This window comes from Lissotriton vulgaris, chromosome 2_1, assembly GCF_964263255.1.
Source record: "Lissotriton vulgaris chromosome 2_1, aLisVul1.2, whole genome shotgun sequence".
Taxonomy (NCBI): domain Eukaryota; kingdom Metazoa; phylum Chordata; class Amphibia; order Caudata; family Salamandridae; genus Lissotriton; species Lissotriton vulgaris.
In genome coordinates, this window is record NC_141687.1 from 10380760 (window position 1) to 10399451 (window position 18692).

At 43.4% G+C, this 18692-nt stretch overlaps 1 protein-coding gene across 1 annotated transcript in view; it reads left to right on the plus strand.

Moving 5' to 3' along the window:
• Window positions 1-271: 271 nt before the first annotated feature.
• LOC147729452 (uncharacterized) overlaps window positions 272-18692 on the plus strand; it is a 53837-nt gene continuing 35416 nt past the window's right edge. Inside the window, exon 1 of the mRNA XM_086958431.1 lies at window positions 272-327. The gene's annotated coding sequence lies outside the window, so the exon portion shown is untranslated. The remainder of the gene's footprint in view (window positions 328-18692) is intronic.

Here is an 18692-nt window from a genome sequence, read left to right on the forward strand (position 1 = left end):
TTTTCTTTGAATATACTACAGAATAAAAAATAGTACAGTACTATTAAATTAAGTTTGAATTAAAACGTTATTGAATTAAAACTTTAACTAATGGAAATACTGTTGTCACTATGACCTGGCCTTCTGATGTAGGTGGGTGGAGTAGATGTCAGCCATAAATTTGCAAAGTTCTGAAACAAGGGATATAATTGGATGCTGGAGGAGTGGCTGATCCCTCCCCATTTGGAGGGTTGGGTACATAAGGACAGACTGCTTCAAAACATTTAGAGTACTCCAGCCATCACCGCGCATCTGTGGTAACCATACACACCTGTAGAGCTCCAGAAAGTGAGTATTATGTGTTGCAATACTATAGAATGGTACTGGAAGAGATTAGAGAGACAACCCCAGAAAGAGAATATATTTCACCCTGAGGAACATATTGCAATGTTATGGGTGTGCCACTTTTCACAGTATGAGCAGGAGATGAATATGGCTGATATGACTGGAGATTCCTAACAATTAATATGGAGTATGTAACTCAATTTGAAGGAGATGGCATCTTTGGCGGTAAAGCTGGAGATTACATACAGAGTGTATGGGGAAACGAGAGTAGAGACAGTGAGTATGGGGTACAGTTTATTAGGAAAAGTGAGTATGGGATACAAGAGATTAGTATGTTTTGTTATGATATGTCATGTTATGTTATTAAAACGTGTACAGTGCGCAAATTCCCATAGGTGTCTTGGCACTTTCAGGGCCATAGACATACTGCGCTGAGGTACAGCTAATTTCTGCAGAGCCAGCATTTTTTTATTAACATTTGTATCAGTAAGCAGAAAGAATACAGTAGATAAACAGGGAATCTTGATACACCAACATGTTTTTTGCTATCCAACATACACCAATATTATGAATTCAAAAAGGCTACAGGTGCCCACAATTTCAAACCCAACATTTTCTTTCTCTTGCCCTTAGATCTATAAACCACAGTCTCAAGATGATATATGGATAGCAATCTAGATTGCCAATTGATAAACGTTGGTGGTTCAGCATCAAGCCATAGGGTTGTTATACAAAGTCAGAAAATAGACATACAAATAAAGATAAATCCTGCTTCGGCCTCCTACCCGGGTCTGGCCAAGCTTTCTTGAGAGCCTAAAATCACCCGGTCCAAAGATAATTGCAATTGAATATCTAAGCTGTGATTCAAAAAATATTCGACGTCCCTGATGAAATGACAAAGTTTAGGACAAAGAAAAAACATGAGATGCATCCGCTGCATATAACCCACAGCGATTGCACTTATCCCCCTGTGCAGAGCTCCACTTTGCCAGTTTTCCAGGGGTGTAGTATGAATTAAAAATGGTCATAAAATGTTGACCCTTTAAGGGACCATTAAATAAAACATTAGTAGATAACTCAATTATTCTCTCCAAATTAATTAAAGCTATACCAAATTTATTTTGCCCCGTTATCTTCCAAACCGAGAGATCATCCTCAGTTTTCTCTATAAACAGCTGATTAAAGGTCCCATTTTTTATCTTAATTTATTTGCTTCCATGATTTCAATCCTGTTGACTGTAATCAAATTTTGAGTTATTTTTTGCTCAACAAAACTACGAACCTGAAGATATTTAAAAAAGTCTGTACGGCCTAAATTATATTTCTTCTGCAAAAAAATCAAAAGAGACTAACTGACTCCCCTGAAAAAAGATCTCTCACCTTACAAATTCCAGCTCGATGCCACCTGGCCATGACCTGATCTCTGAATACTTCAGGGAATAGCAGGCAATTCTTGAATGGAGTATAAAAATTTAATTTAGAACTTATACCAATTCTCCTCTTAATCTTCCTCCAAATTTCAAAGGCAGTAGAGACAATCTTGAACTTTGTTTTCTTATGATAACTAGGTTCAATTATACGGACTAGACATTGTCGCGCCTCTGCGCCCAAGAGCATTTCGTATAAAGACGGGGTAGAAAAATCTTCTGTGGGATCGTCCTGTAAAAGTAAAACACCCATGTGTTGCAAAAGAGCTATCCAATAATATAAACAGAAGTTAGGGACACCCCATCCACCTCTTTATCTAGGTAACATACACCATTTGAAAGCTCTCCTTGATCGTCGATAGCTCCCCAAAAACCTAGAACACATTCTCTCAATTCGAGAAAAGAAAGAGGTTGAAATAAGTAAAGGAATAATCCGAAATACATATAGATGTTTTGGAAAAACTAAGCATTTTTAAGACATTACTCTGACCATAAAGCGACAGATGTAAATTAATAATCCTTTCTAATGTCTTATTTGCCAAAGTAATAATTGGATCCAAATTTAAATGCCTAAATAGGTTGCTTTGGGTTCAAAACTCATATCACTGGAACAACCAGCTTCCCAATGTATCAATTGTGTCTTAGTGACAGTTAATTTGTACCCTGAATAACTCCCAAATGTCTCAGCTGCTACGACAATCTTATGTAAGGCAGTACTAATATCCAGCATAACAATAGCGATATTGTCTACGTACGCGAATACCTTGTACTCACCATTTTGTATCTCAATCCGTTTTATTTCAGGGCAGTTTTCCAAGACATTTATAAAGGGTTCAATATAAAGAGCAAACAGCAAGGGGGAACAAGGACAGCCTTGTTTCTTCCCCCTTGCTATTGCGATATTCCCTGAAAGCCTACCCGAAATACATATAGCAGCACTTGGGTGAGCGTATAGTGTCTGAATGGCCGTAATGAAGTCTTGTTGAAATCCCTTCCATGCTAAGACTGCCCACAGGAATCCCCACGAGACCCTGTCGAACGCTTTTGCTGCATCTAATATGGCGATAGTGAGAGGGGAGTTGGTAGCCTGTGACCAGTCTAGCATGGAGAGAATCCTTTTAACGTGATGAGTCGTATCTCTATGTTTAATTAACCCATGCTGTCTTTTTGACACCAAGCTCGGCATAAAGTCATTAAACCTATTGGCGAGTAGCTTCGAATAGATATTACTTTCTGTATTAAGTAACGAGATTGGTCTGTAAGACCCCATTTTAGTGTCTTTTTTCCCTTTCTTTTTAAAAACCACAATGGTTGCTTCTGACCAAGAATCAGGAGAATTACCTAAAAAGGCTTGCTGACACACTTCTAATTGTTCACTTTTAAGTATAATCTTAAAAGTTCGGTAAAATTCGAGTGGGATATTATCAGGACCCAACGCTTTACCGAGAGCCAAACCTAGTAAAGCTGACTCAACTTCTTCCCAAACAATGGGAGCAGATAATAGCACTTTTTGTATATCAAGCACTACATTAGAGTCTAGATCTTTCAAAAATTCTGCCTCATCCTGTACCGGTGGCTCTGCCACAGTCACACTATACAGAGATTGGTAGAATCTACGAAAGGCTTCTAAAACACCCTCCTTAGTTTCTTGCAGCACTCCATTTAAATCGGAAATTTTAGCAATATCATTGAAAACTGCTTTCTGTCCTAATCTTGTAGCCAAGATTTTGCATGTTTTTTCACCAAATTCATAAGAGTCTTCCTTATGCTGGACATATTTCAACGCTATTTGATCAGCAGTATTAGTGTGAGCTACCGCCCTCTTGATAGTAAGATCTCTCTGGGCATTAATTGGATCCAGACCCTGCCTAATCACCTTCGATAATTTCCGCTCAGCTAATGTGACCGATTCAAAATCCTTTTTGTGTTTAGCCCATATCTTTTTCCTTTTGGTATTCGAGAAACTAAGGGTTTCCCCCCTAACTACATATTTGAAAGTATCCCAAACAACTTCATTCGAAGCTGTTCCTTTATTAAATTTAAAAAACTCCTGAATTATCTTAGTCATGAATTGATGATACTCATCATCCAATAGTAAGTTCCTTTCGAAAGACCAGGCTTGGTTGCCTTCTTTTAGCTGAGGGCCTAAACTGAGATCAATTATTAGAGGATTATGGTCAGAAACAATTTTAGGCTGGATCTCAATGTCGAGCATTCCTAAAAGTGATGATGAGACAAAAAAATAATCTAACCGAACAAATTTAGTATGAAGGGAAGAGAAAAAAGTAAAACCTGGGTCATCAGCGTGTAATAAATTCCAAACATTTTAGAGCCCATGATCTAGGCACAAACCAAGTAGTTGTATCAAAAAAGGGGGAAGCAAAAACTGGACAATTTTTAACGGGGTCCAATGTACATGTCCCAGAAAGTCTAAACAACAACAAAAAGTACAGAGTTCCCCGGGAAAAGACAACTAAATGACTAACACTAACCTCTCTCTCATAGAGTTAAACAGAAAAAGTGAATGTTGTGAACCCTTTACAGAATTAGGGATACCTCACACAGGTCAACGGTTGGACGACTATTGTCATCCCACCCGATGATCGTCCAGCGTCATCATCGGTATCCTGCCCCTGCGACAGACTGGCGGTGCAATGCCTGTCGGGCAACAACGGATGCTGCACTTTGGCGGGGATCTTTTATTCCTTTAGCCAAAGGGTGTGTGGGTGTGAGGGGCCTAAAAAAAAGTGCAATAATGAGCGTAGGTGTAGTCTAAAAAAAGTCAGTAGAGTCCATAGGGCGAAATTTTAATGGCATGGCTCACTGCTTTATTAAAAGGAACGTTAAGGGGTATTGAGGCGAGACAATTAAAGTAATCGAGCCTCATTCAACCCTTAGTGAACGTGTGGTCAACATGTTTCTTGCCACTAAGGCAATTCATCAGGATCAAAAAAGTGCTCATATAATTGCTGTAGATCCCTCAGTGATCAGAGGAATCGAGTATACGACCTGGTGTGTGTCGTAGGGCAATCCTTCGTCCAGTCCCTCCCCGGAACCGCAGTCCCCGGGTTGGAAATCCCTCAAGCTGACCTGGTGGGGCCAGAACTGGGTGTAAAAGTACCTTGTCAGTTGCTGGCAGAGGGCGTCTAGTCACCTACCCCTCCCACATCGGTGTAACCGCAGGACAGACAAACCAAGTAGTGACATAAATACCTGCTTCTTCCTACCTAAATATACCCTATTTTTTCATAAATCCATCTAAGCATCCATATGGATATTGAAATCGCCACACATTACCACCGGTTGGGGCCACTGTGCCAATTCTATATTCAAAGAATTCATGAGCTCGGCATCATCCAAATTTGGACCATAAACATTGAAAAGAGGGAATCTATAATGACCAATCTTAAATTCACTTATTACCCAGCGTCCCCATTTGTCTTCTGAACATTTTATACAGACGCCCAGGCCCCGTTTCATGAGGATGGCCACCCCTCTCTTAACCCCGGTTTGTTTAGAGCAAGTCCCCAGCTCTAACCCTATACTTTTCAGACACCCCCAATTAGCCCATGAAATATGGGTTTCCTGCAGACATAATAAATCAATATGCAACAACTGCACAATTCTAGCTAGTACATGCCTTTTCTTAGGATCATTAAATTAAAGATTTGTACTTTGAATGTATGCGTATTCAAAGTACAAATCTTTAATTTACTATCCATTTCCGGAAGAGAAAGAATACGTGCCGGAGAAACAATATGAGAAAAAAAGCATAAACTCTTGAAATTTTACAAACCCAAAAGCTATTTAGCATCTTTTGAACACAAAGAACCACTTTGAACTGTGTCTTAACTGCCACTGAATTTTCACCCCCCCACATCAACACCCTACACCCACCACCGGGATCCCTCCCCACCCCCCTCAACCATTACCGTTCCCACCCACCAACCACCCCACCCATCCCACCATATGAGGCTCAGGGGCTATCAGTCCCTGCAAATTATGGCGTGCCGTGGCCCCACCCCCCGGGGTGGAAGAGAAAATATTATCCCTAAAAATCTCTATGTAAAAAAAAAGACCCCCTAAACGGAGAGATAAAGGAAAAGCAAAATTAGGACAAAGCCCATCAACATACAAAGAAAGCAGCCAACTACCACTACTGCTACTGCTAATATTAGTTAAAGTCGTCTACTTCTATAGAGACCCCAAAAACTCTTTGGCCTCAATCTCAGAAAAGAAAAATTTCATCTGACCTTTTACAATAACTTTGGGCTTTGCAGGATTCTTCAGAAATACAGTGGCCCCTTTATTATGGAAGCCTGGTATGATCTGACGGAGATGCCAACATTTAGAGACTGTTGCCTGGCAAAAATCTGGCCTGACAAAGAAATTACAATCTTTGGCCAACCCTTTTTTATATGGCCTAGCTAATGCAAATATGGCTTCTCTCGCTAGAAAATTATCAAAACACACTAGGATTGCTCTCGGGCGGTCTTCCTCTCCATGCCGGGGCTTCCTGATGGTAAACGGAAACCTATGGGCTCTTTGAATTTCCTTTGACCAGTCCCAAAGAGTCAAATCTTGGAAAGCTTCGGTGACGAGTTTGCATACAAATTTACGAATGTCGGACCCCTCTTTCTTCTCCAGGACAGCTAAGATGCACAGGTTATTTTTGCATGCCTGGTTCTCAAGTTCAGTTAATTTATAGCTGAGATCATCCTGATGTGCTTTGATAGCGTCCATCTCCACTTTTTGAGCTGCTGCATCATCCTCTAATGCCGAAATTCTGGCCTCTGCTTCTGTAACTCTAACAGCAGTATCTGAGCAGATTGTTTTAACACACCGAACTGCATTCTTCACTTTGCTACACGTTGCCTGTGTATGCGTGTTTTCAGCTTTAATTTCCGCCCTATGGCTCATCATAGAGTTGTAGATCGTAGACAAAGTAATGTCTTGAGGTGAATTCGACTCATTAGAATTCTTCTCTCCATCAGACCTAGCTGTTTCAGACAGAACTAGTTCTGCTCCTAGCACCCCCTTGGTGTTCACTGAAATCGGCTCTTTTGACTTAGATTTCATACGATGGGACCCTCTCTTCTTCACTCTTTTAACCATAGAAGCACTGACATTTGGTGAAAACGGATCAGATATAGATTCATTCACCGTGCTACTACCCTCACCATAATCGATCCAGCCTTTACTTAATTTAGTACTCTCGTCTGAGGATGGATCTGACAGAGAATACAAATTATCTGCAGGTTCTAGAGACACTGTCAAATCCTGTGAAGAGGCACCCTCAGTTAATTGCATCCTTGGAGGTGCTATCAGGGACTCCATCTCCCATAATGCCACTCTCTGAACTTGGAAAATTCCGAGCCATGTTTCCTGCTCTTCCGAGTGTTCTATGTTAATTGCTGTGGTATTGCCTGTAGATTCTGCTACGACAATGATACGAGGAGGAGAGATTTCATCACTAGGTAAGTTCACCACCATTGCCTTATGTAGAACAGGTCCAGCACCATCCGCAGGCTGTAATGCGGCATTTTTGGATATCTGTCTCTCAAACAGTGCTGGAAGAGTATGTGCTCCCTGTTTCACTACACGTGCAGCCGGGTTTGTCTTCTCTACACATACACCCCCCTTTTTTAAATTACGGGTAGAAGCATTTTGGATGGCGCTCTAACCTCTGTCTGCCGCTCCCCCTGCAGCATTTTCAGTGACATCCTCCGCCGCAGGCTGCTCCTTCGTTTTGCCACTACGCGTAGTGACTTTCAGCGGCATTTTCCTTCGGGTCGTGTCTTTAACTCCTCCATGCCCATGGACTACCCCGCAGTATAACCCTACCAAAAAGGCAGGAAGCCGCCAAAATGGAGCTCTTCGCCGAAGAGGGAGGAAACCTACAACCATCCGGGCGGTAGCCGAAGAAAGTTTGACGCAGGTGTGCGCAGAGCCGGAGAAATAGCCGAAATATCCAGGTGCTCGATTTAGGCAGAGAAAAAGAGCACGTTTTTTTCTTTTTAACTGTGCCTTTTATCCTCCAGACCACCTCTATCCAGTATACAGTCTCAAAACCCAGTTGATAGCTGGTAGATAGCCAGTAATAACAGGTATATGGCAAGAGGTGTCCAAGGTGTCCCCAAAAAACACACAAAAGAAAAGAAGGGGGGGCACACTCTTTGCTTCACCAGCGTTTCCCCCTCATAATACAGTGTAACCATACAGTGCAGCTATACAACAATGTAACAGGAGGATTGGCTTTCATGCAGACTCATTCTCAGGTTTATACCTCTCCGCCTACCTCCGTCTACCTCCCTGCTTAAAACTCCCCAGCGAGGTTCTTAACGGTGCTTAGCGGTTTTTCCGCTTCAGCTGAGCCGCTTCAGCTGTGCGTCCCGGTGCCTCCCACCTTCGCTGGTTTCAGTCCTGTGGGTCTGTCTAGTCTAGCCTCCGGTTCTCACTTAGGCTCCCCCACGGCTCTCCCGTCACTCTCCGCAGGCACACACCACAATTTTCTGCCGCTCCGCTCTGCACACCCGCCGAAGATTCTCAGAGCAGGTGCGGCGGTCACCGTCACCAGCTCTGTTGTTCCTACTTCCGCGTCCTGGGCAGCAGCTCCGATCGGCACCCAGCTCCCTGCGTGCACCTCCAGCAGCTTCAAGCGCGTCTCCGAAAACATCTTTAGGGCAAGTATCCTCAGTAGTTTTTAGTACACTTCATACACTTCTCCAGGTAGCGAGGGTCTATACTTGTACCGAATTCTCTCACACAGCCCACGCCACCCCGCCATCTTGCCTCCAGAACTCACCGCACTGAAGAGCCAGGTCTTGAGCTGTTTTCTAAATGCAAGATGGGTTGGTATGGTCCTAAGGCATAGTGGAAGAGAGTTCCACAACCCAATTGTATTGTATCTGAAACTCTTACCACCCCAGTTTGTTTTTTCCGATTCTAAAAGTGGTACCCAGTCTAGCATTGGCCTACAGATCTACTTGGAGAGTACCAATTAAATGTATTCCAAATAAATGTTAGACCTTCTCTGTGCAGAGCCTTGTGAGCGATGCAGATTCTCTAAACTTGATTTCTTGGCGTACCGGGAGCTAATGAAGATCTTGAATGGCTGCCACTATTGGCTGATATTTAGGAACATCCAAGATCAGTCTGGCAGCCGCATTTTGTACCGCCTACAGTTTCCTTAGTAATATGGTCTGAGGATTCATGTACAAGTTATTACAATACTCCAGCTTGGACAGGACTGGCGAGGACACAACAATTTTCCTAGTGTTTCTAGGAATAAAGGGGAGGACTTTTCTCAAGGTGTTAATGGTATAAAAAGAGGAGGACACCACTTTAGACACCTGGGTCTCATAGATAAGTGTCTCATCCATGATAAAGCCAAGGTTATAGGATGTCATCACTGGAGTAGGAGGAGGGCCCAAATTGCCTGGCCACCAGGCAGAAGACCAAGCTGGAGAGAGGTTACCGAACAGTAGCACCTCTGTTTTGCTTAAATCCAATTTCAAGCAATGCTTGCTCATCCTGCTACTCAGGGCAGTCATGTAATTTTAGAGAATGGTTAACGTTCTTATCCACAACAGAGATCACCAGCTGGGTGTCATCAGCATAAGATGTTGGGTTCAGGTTAAAAGTTCTAATCAGTGGGGTGAGTTCAGAGACATAAATACTAAACAGCGTTGTCGTTAGTAGAGTGAGAGCCCTTGCTCTAATCCCTATTGTGTTCAGAATCAGTAAGTTTGGGGTACAAGAGGTTAAAGGCAGTGAGTAGCGGGATAAATGCTGTCCTCAATTTGAGCCTCTACACCAGCACTTAATTGTCAACACCGGCACTTATGGTAGCTGCCACATGTTTCTATAATATAGACATAGAGACTATTTTCAGTGAAAGGAGAGGGAGCTGTTACTTTTTCAGGCTCGCTGGGACACTCTTCCATTGTCGGACTGCCCGCATTGAGGGCTTGTGACACTGGGGCTTTGCGCTGCGGAGAGCGCTGTCGTCTGGGCACCTGGTCCCTACAATTCCAAGCAGCCCCACCCACCTACACCCTTGCACACGCCCGGAGGCGCACAAAACATCAGCGTTTCTCCCGCGTCGGGGGACGCGCACGGGCGGCGCCGGTCTAAGCTCGGGACAAGGGCGGGACCGTTTTTGGCCGTTAGTGGCCGGGAGAGGCCGGGCTGGGCCACTCATCTTGGTCCTATAGTCATGTGCCTCAGCTCCTGTAAAGGTTGCTTTATGATCTTGTTACCTGTTATTTGTATGACTGAGAGTTGTTATTAGTTATGGGCTGAAGCCGCATAGAAACATCCGCTAGAAGATTCGTACTCCCGCAGGGCACTACATTTCGTTATATTTAGGGAGGTTTTGGCAAGTGCTAATTTTACATCTAGTACCTAAATTGGTACTTTTTATCCAGTTTGCTTAAGAATGGGAAGACGTAACACCTCGAGATCTGTCCCTGTACCCAAGCAAAATGCAGCCGCTATTCCTCAGCTTCCTAGCTTGACGGCGATAGATCGTATGCTGCAAAAGACAATTGGTGTGGTGGCAAACGCAATAGAAAGTACAGAACGCCGTCTGTCACTGCCTGTGGGCTTTCTCCCTTCCTTGCCCACCTCTAATACATCAATGTTTACCACTAATTCCCAAAACTCAATCTTGGCACCTTCTTTTGTCTCCCTCCCAGGTATTCATCAGGCCACACCGGCCCAAGTTTTATCTCCTGTGAATAGTAATGTCCCCAATGTGATATCACCTTCATCCCCACCAGATAGGTTGTCCCAGACTCTGACCACCCCCTTATCCCAGCCAGACGTCTCCATAAATAGCGTGAACTGCGAAAGATCCCTAAGTCCGACTTCGATTTCTGAGAGAGACCAAAGCGCAAATAGTCTTTTTGTAACTACCAGAGGACAGTTTGCTAGGCTTAGGTCTGAACTTGCTTCTAGGGAAAACTTTTTTTCACAAAAGACTAAGGGGAGTGCAGGGGACATTAGTAAAAGGAAACAGAAAGGGGCTGAAAAGCACAAAGCTCCACTAGAAAAGAATAATAGTAGCTATGCAACCGACCCTGTAATCACAATAGCTGAAACTGGAAGCCCAATAACTGGCGATCTCTTTCTGCAAAGACTAGAGGCACTGTTGGAGAAACCCTCTGCCCAAACCAGCAGTGGAACTTCTAATACCAATATCGCTTCGCTTCCTGGCGAAGGTCTAAACTTAGAAAGCTCAACAAGTCCTCCTAAAGATATCCCTCTTATTGTACATATCGAACAGATTATGAAGTCCCTTATACTGCCAGTACTTGAGAGGGTAAAGGCTCTCTCAAAAAGGCTCGATAGTTTCGAACAAGGGACTCTTGACAACTTCTTCTCGCTAAAGGCGTTAATCAAGCTACATTAAAAAAATAGCCTTGCTTTAGACGAGCAGAAGTTGCAAGATTCGCCGCAGTCATGCACTATTGCTTCCCCAAATCAAAAAGGCTTCCCTGGGATTACGGGTAGCAATAATCCCCCAGTACTAACTACAAAAAAGCGGAGCAAATTAAGCAAACATACAATAGCAAAAAGGGATAATGGGTGTAGAGGTAGGGAACTTCCCCAACCCCAAGTAGACAAAAATGCACCTAGTAATGTACCAACTATAGAATCCACGGGAGCCAGTACTGCTGTTCCAGAGCAGACTCTGAAAGATAAAAATATCCCTAGTAACGTAGCAAATGAGAGGTCAAATCTGGCCCACAGATCGGGCGAAACAGAAAGCGATCGGCCTGGGCCTCCCCTTATCGACTTGCCTCCTGCAAGTATGCCCTATGTAGTTGTTTTACCAGGAATTCCTCGGCTACCGCCTGGCACAATAGAATCATATTCTGAACTCAAAAATAAAACTACATACTGGCTAAACAATAACAGGCCCTTGCTGAGGCAAATGATGGAAAGGTTCTGTTCGCTAGAAGAGTTGGCTGGATGGGCAGTAGAGAAAAGGATGTCCCAGGTGATTGTATACTAGTTAATTTTCGGGATATGCGCCCCGTAAAGTTGATTTGCAACCATCATAATGAGTCTGGTAACAGTGGAATAAGAGCATTTGGCTTGGGTTATTTCTACCCGCTACACGTGCCTCAGACCCAATAGCAGAATCATGGCTACCAATCCTGGGGAGGGTTTCCTAGTGACTACTGTATCCATCCTACTTTAAACTTTGGTAACAGGCGGGAATATTATGCCCCAGCCTTAGGGTATTGATATATCTATTCCTTCCTTTCTAATCCAGTAGATAGCCCTATAAGTGACCCTCTGGCCCTAGTGGTATACCCAATTGATCATGGAGATGTCCTGCACTTAGGCTTATCCCCTCAGCTTGTAGAGCCAGTCAGAACTGAATCTAACTCTCCCAGAGTACAACTGGACTCCCAAACGAATCAAGCCTTAGATGCTACTGAATTCCTTAAGGTCATCAACTGGATCATAGCAGGCATACATAGGAAATTAGGCTCACCGGATTAGAATACCTTGGTGGAGGCGCACAAGATTTGCATCTTCCAGGAGACGTGGAGCTTGAAACCCATCCATAGAGTTGGTTATGTTACCTATTTTATACTCGCAGTATCCCCAATTACTGGGAAGGGTCGTCCTTCAGGAGAGCTTCTTATCTGGGTAAGCATTTCCCTGGGTTGCTATATCACACAAAAGCAGTGCAACTCCCCAGATATTCTTAGCATTTCGTTGAGGGGTCCTAATAGGGGGAGAACCCTTGAGCTATATAACATTTACGCCAGGTACAAAAAATGGCTCTCCGTCCCCAATAGTAACCATCCTTGAAAATGAGCTTGAAGACTGCATTGATGGTATGCAACTTTTGGTCGCAGGAGATTTTAATTGAACATTTGAGCCTCTTAGACCTAGGTGAGGATGATGCAAGGAGGAGTATACCCTTATTAACTATTCAGCCAATAAAAAGTTGGTCCCAAAGGGTGATTCAGTTAAATGCATTGACCATGGAATTTGGGTTAGGAGCCGCTAACGGTCAAACCATTTTGGACTCCATGGGTGTTGTTACATTTAATAGTGTGAACCACATGATAAGGACTGATTAGATCCTCCTTGATTTTACGCCCTGGAAGTTTGTCCAGGATATGGTTGTCTTACCCACTGTAGATAGCGACCACAACTCACTTTCGCTAACCCTTAAGAGCATGTGGCCCAGAACAACTAATGAAGTAACATCAAGTAAACTGGAGCTTGCCCCCAAATTTTTTCCATCAAACTGTGGGAGACGCCTTAAGTGGTGTAAAGTAGCCCTGGATGAAATAAAGCTAGAGGCTATAGACACAACATTAACATCTTCGGAAAGGGAGCTGGACACTATCTCTTTAGCCAACCCTGCCCTAGGTAGGACAACGCTCATATTACAAGATACCCTCAAGTCTGTGGGGAAAGTATTTTTGAAGCAAGCACGCAGGGGCAAGATGATAGGGTCCCAGAAGCCAAAGGGTGCGCACGATTGGTTCACTTCTACATGCAGGCACAAAAAGTCTGCCCTGATTAAGGCCATCAAAGAGAAGTCACAACCTTTGATACAGTACGCTAGAAAAGAGTATAAGCAGGCAATAATAAACGCAAGAAAGGAGTGGGAAGATCAGTATTGGCAAACATTAAAAGAGGCTAGTTCTAGCAAGGATGCTAGACGCTTCTGGGATACAATAAGAGCTGGAAATAGACCAGATAGCGAACTCATTACATGCAATATTACTAGCCAAGCATGGTTTGACCACTTTTCAAAACAGTATACCTGCCAGTACGGGACTAGCGTTTTAGTCACATCTAATATCCATGTCTTGGAGGATGCTTCTAATGAGTTCCCTTTCACAATTAAGGAAGTGGAGTGTGCTATTAGTACCATCGTGCCAAAAAAATCAGCCGGCCCAGATGGCACCCTGGGACATGCTTTGCTCGGATAAGCCGAAATGGGGAAGCTCATACACTCTTTGCTTATGGCCATCGACAGAGGCGCTGCCGTCCCTGAGTCCTGGAAAGGGGCTGAGGTTGTGCCCATTTTTAAAAAGGGACTGAGGGACGACCCTTCCAATTATCGGCCTATAAGCTTGTTAGACTCAACTCAGAAGGATGTTGGTAAGGTGCTGCTGGAGAGAATATTACAATGGATTGACGAAAGTCAGATTCTCTCCTATTACCAAATGCGGTTTAGGGCTGGTACGGGCACAATAGAGCAGGCCTTAAGATTAATGCTAATCTACTGGAAGGTGGTGGTTCTAGGCAAAGGCAGTCTTTATCTTGCGTCTATCGACCTATAGACTGCCTTTGACCTTGTGCTTAGGGAGACTCTCTGGGGTGTACTCTCTGATATGGGGCTCCCACGTTACTTCCTATCTATTTTGGTGAAGCTCCACGAAGGCAATTTTGCCCAAGTAAGATGGGGCACAGAAGGCGAGAAAACAAACAGAATCCCGGTAGAGGGAGGGGTTCACCAGGGATGTGTTCTCGCTCCCACACTTTTCTCACTATACGTGAACGGTGTGGTTGAGCATCTGCTAAAAGATCCTTCAGACGAACCATCTCTGGCGGGCGATCAATTCCTACCCTCCTATTTGCGGATGATACGCTTCTAATATCTAAGACCCCAATGGGCCTCCAAAACCTCCTTAATAACTTCCAGGTTTTCTGCATGCAGCGGGGTTTAGTAATTAATACTAATAAAACAAAATATTTGGTGATGAATCCCCCAACAAAACTTAGCCGCCCACCTACACTGAATCTTGTGCCTCTGGAAAGGGTGATTGTGTTCGACTATCTAGGCATACGCATCTCGCATACTATGCAGTGGACCCGCACCTCTGTAAAATGCTGTTAACTCACAGGAGGGTAGCCGGGGCACTGCTCAAGGAACAGCGTTCTTGTTTGATTAGGACAATAGCCCCTGCCATTGACACTTATATAGCTAAGGGAGTTAGATTCAAAGAAATAGTTCGGCACACCATAAAATGTTCAATGAGCAATATCAGAGAGGTCAAAAAATATATCAGTAAGCCATTATGTATTCTTTTCTTTCTTTATTTTCAGTCTTCACAAAGTAGCCAACGCGTTTCGTCCAAAGGACTTCTTCAGGGCGAATTGATGGGATGTAGTATAGTATACAGGATTTTATCAGTTGGAACAAATTTCTCCAGCTATTATGATGGCACCTGTCTCCAGATGCTGGGATGGCAGCTATCCTTTTATTTTTGTGGTAGATTGAACGGGTTTTTGAAAGAAGAATATGTTCCAGCGCAAAGGGATGTCAAATGCGCATCCGCACAGGTGATGAAAGTGTTAACTCTTCGAGACTCGAACCACTTTACGAGACGACACCCGAGGAGACAACACGCAAGACCAACCTGGCGAAGGTGAACACTTTCATCACCTGTGCGGATGCGCATTTGACATCCCTTTGCGCTGGAACATATTCTTCTTTCAAAAACCCGTTCAATCTACCACAAAAATAAAAGGATAGCTGCCATCCCAGCATCTGGAGACAGGTGCCATCATAATAGCTGGAGAAATTTGTTCCAACTGATAAAATCCTGTATACTATACTACATCCCATCAATTCGCCCTGAAGAAGTCCTTTGGACGAAACGCGTTGGCTACTTTGTGAAGACTGAAAATAAAGAAAGAAAAGAATACATAATGGCTTACTGATATATTTTTTGACCTCTCTGAAATTGCTCATTGAACATTTTATGGTGTGCCGAACTATTTCTTTGAATTGTGTACAGTGCCTCGGCACTGATTTTGGAGGCCTAGGGGTATATGGCCTCAGGTTCTTGGCACCCTTAGATATAACGTGACCAAGATTCATTAGATTGAGTGCAGTTAAGTGTCTTACCCTATACCCTGTTCTAGTGTCATAAATAGCTAAGGGAGTTAGCTCTGCTCTTTATAGGGCAGAGCTATGGGGCACTACTGGTACAGATGAATTCCGAAAATAAATTCTATAGGGATCTTATGTCACTTCCCCAGAGTACCCCATTGATACCCTTATTGCTTGATGTAGGCTGTGGCCCTATTAGCGATCTGGCAAAGCTCCGGACGTTGCTCTCATGGGCCCGGTTGTGGCGGCGAGTACCTGAATTGCCAGATATGCTAAAGGGCTCTCTGAAGTAATGTCATTGCCTGGATGGCATAAAGTAAAGTGGCAAAAAGATGTAAGCCTTGCTAGGTGACTTGGGCCTTAGTGAGGCATGGGTTAGTAGGTCCTCCTCCCCGAAGGCAACCCTAAAGAGACTCTATTGGAATTGGGTTGTGTCTAGAACCAGCACTGATCATGCTCTGGGCAGGCTAACGGACGACTTTCTCAAGTTCAAGGATCTACCAATCCGGGAACCTTACTTGGATATCATCTGGAAACCATTTGATAGGGCCCTCTACTTCAGTTTTAGGGTCGGGGCTCTCCAAGTGCGTGCTTTAACAGCTCGCTGGAAACCCTCGGCTCAGACGATAGTATTCTGCCCTTTCTGTCTAACCGGACCAGAATCAATAGCACACTTTATGTTTGAATGCCCGGCGTATAGGAACCCAAGGAACAGGTGGCTCAAACCTCTGTGTCGGTTGCTAAACACTAAGTCTAATATTGAGGCACTGAGCATTCTAATGGCAGATTCACTGCCATTGTATGCCTGTGGTCTCTCCATATTTGTATCATGGCCTTGGCATGTTAGAAGTAAAAGGCTTAAATGAAATGTTTAATCTGATTCTAAATTGATTGCTTAAAATGTTGCTTTTAACATGTAAATATGGTTGTAAAAATGTTGTGTAAATAGATTATTTCTTGTTTTTAATCCCTAATGTGTTTTTTAAAAAATTGTGAAGCTTTTATAATATGTTTTTATCGAAATAAAGCCTTTTTTGACTTTGACTTTCAATATAGACATGAAGACAACAAGAGTTTTTTTACTAATCAAATGAATATTAAAACTTCTAGGACCTGCCTCCCCAGCCATTCTTAGAGCTTTGGGGGCTCGAACAGTCTGTATCGTCACAGTGTGATGGCTAGTAGTTGCACATTTACTTCATTAGCAGCTCTGGTAGTGGCAATGGGCGGTGCAAGGGGCCCAAAGAACTGGGTACCGGTGAATTGAGAGAGTCCGTATAGAGGTATTTAACTCAATACGAAAGAGGTGGTAGCAATGGAGGTTCCACCAGGAAACTAACGTCCATGAATATAACACAGTGAGTATGGGATACAGGAGATTGAAAACACTGAGCTTGGGTACAGGAGATTAGAAACAGTGAGTATAGGGTACAGGAGATTGAAAACACTGAGCTAGGGTACAGGAGATTAGAAACAGTGAGTATGGGGTACAGGAGATTGAAAACACTGAGCTTGGGTACAGGAGATTAGAAACAGTGAGTATGGGGTACAGGAGATTGAAAACACTGAGCTAGGGTACAGGAGATTAGAAACAGTGAGTATGGGGTACAGGAGATTGATAACACTGAGCTTGTGTACAGGAGATTAGAAACAGTGAGTATGGGGTACAGGAGATTGAAAACACTGAGCTTGTGTACAGGAGATTAGAAACAGTGAGTATGGGGTACAGGAGATTGAAAACACTGAGCTAGGATACAGGAGATTAGAAACAGTGAGAATGGGGTACAGGAGATTGAAAACACTGAGCTTGGGTACAGGAGATTAGAAACAGTGAGTATGGGGTACAGGAGATTGAAAACACTGAGCTAGGGTACAGGAGATTAGAAACAGTGAGTATGGGGTACAGGAGATTGAAAACACTTAGCTAGGATACAGGAGATTAGAAACAGTGAGTATGGGATACACAAGATTGAAAACACTGAGCTTGTGTACAGGAGATTAGAAACAGTGAGTATGGGGTACAGGAGATTGAAAACACTGAGCTTGTGTACAGGAGATTAGAAACAGAGAGTTTGGGGTACAGGAGATTGAAAACACTGAGCTTGGGTACAGGAGATTAGAAACAGTGAGTATGGGGTACAGGAGATTATATAAATTGAGTATGGGGTACCGAAGACTAGAGAAAGTAAGGATACAATACAGAATAGTAGAGGCATTGAGTATGGGGTATTTAACTTTATATGAAAGAGATTGCATACAGTGAATATGGTGTACAATAGATTAAAGACAGGGAGTATGCAATACAGCAGATTAGAGTCACTGTGTTGGGGTAGAGTAGATTAGAGACAATGAGTATGATGTAAGAGATTACAGACTGTGAGTGCGAGGTACAAGGTTACAGACAATGAGTTTGGGTAAAGAGAAGAGATATAGTGAGTTTTGGGTACAGAATACTAGAGATAGTGAGTATGAAATACATAAGATTAGAAGCATTGACTAAGGAGTATTTCACTTGATAAGAAAAGGATGGCAGTATTGGAAGAATTGCACAAGATCAAAGACAGTGAGTACAGGGTACTTGTGGAAGAGGTGTGGTGCAGAGGCCAGGGCGACTGACGCCGGACGCTGTGGATCACGGTTCAATCCCCGGCACCGGCGGGAAGGGTCTGCCCAGCACCATGTGATTCTGGGCAATATCTTGCTTAATCTTACCGACTGCCCCCAGCGCCAGATTGCCTATGGGAAGCTGTGCGATTTACAAATACTGGATTTATTTACTAGAGATTAGCGACAGTGAGTCTGTGGCATAAGAGATTACAGACAGTGAGTTTGGCGTATAGCAGACTAGAGAAAGTGAGTATGAGATACAATAGATTATATACAGTGAGCAAGGGGTATAGAGTAGACAGAGTAATTATGGGATATTTAACTCAATAAGGAAGAGAAGGATGCATTGGAGGTACTGTGGGTCGTTACTGACAGTGAATACGAGCACAAACGATTAGAATCTGCAAGTATGGGATACAGGAGACTAGAAACAGTGATTATTGGGTACTTAA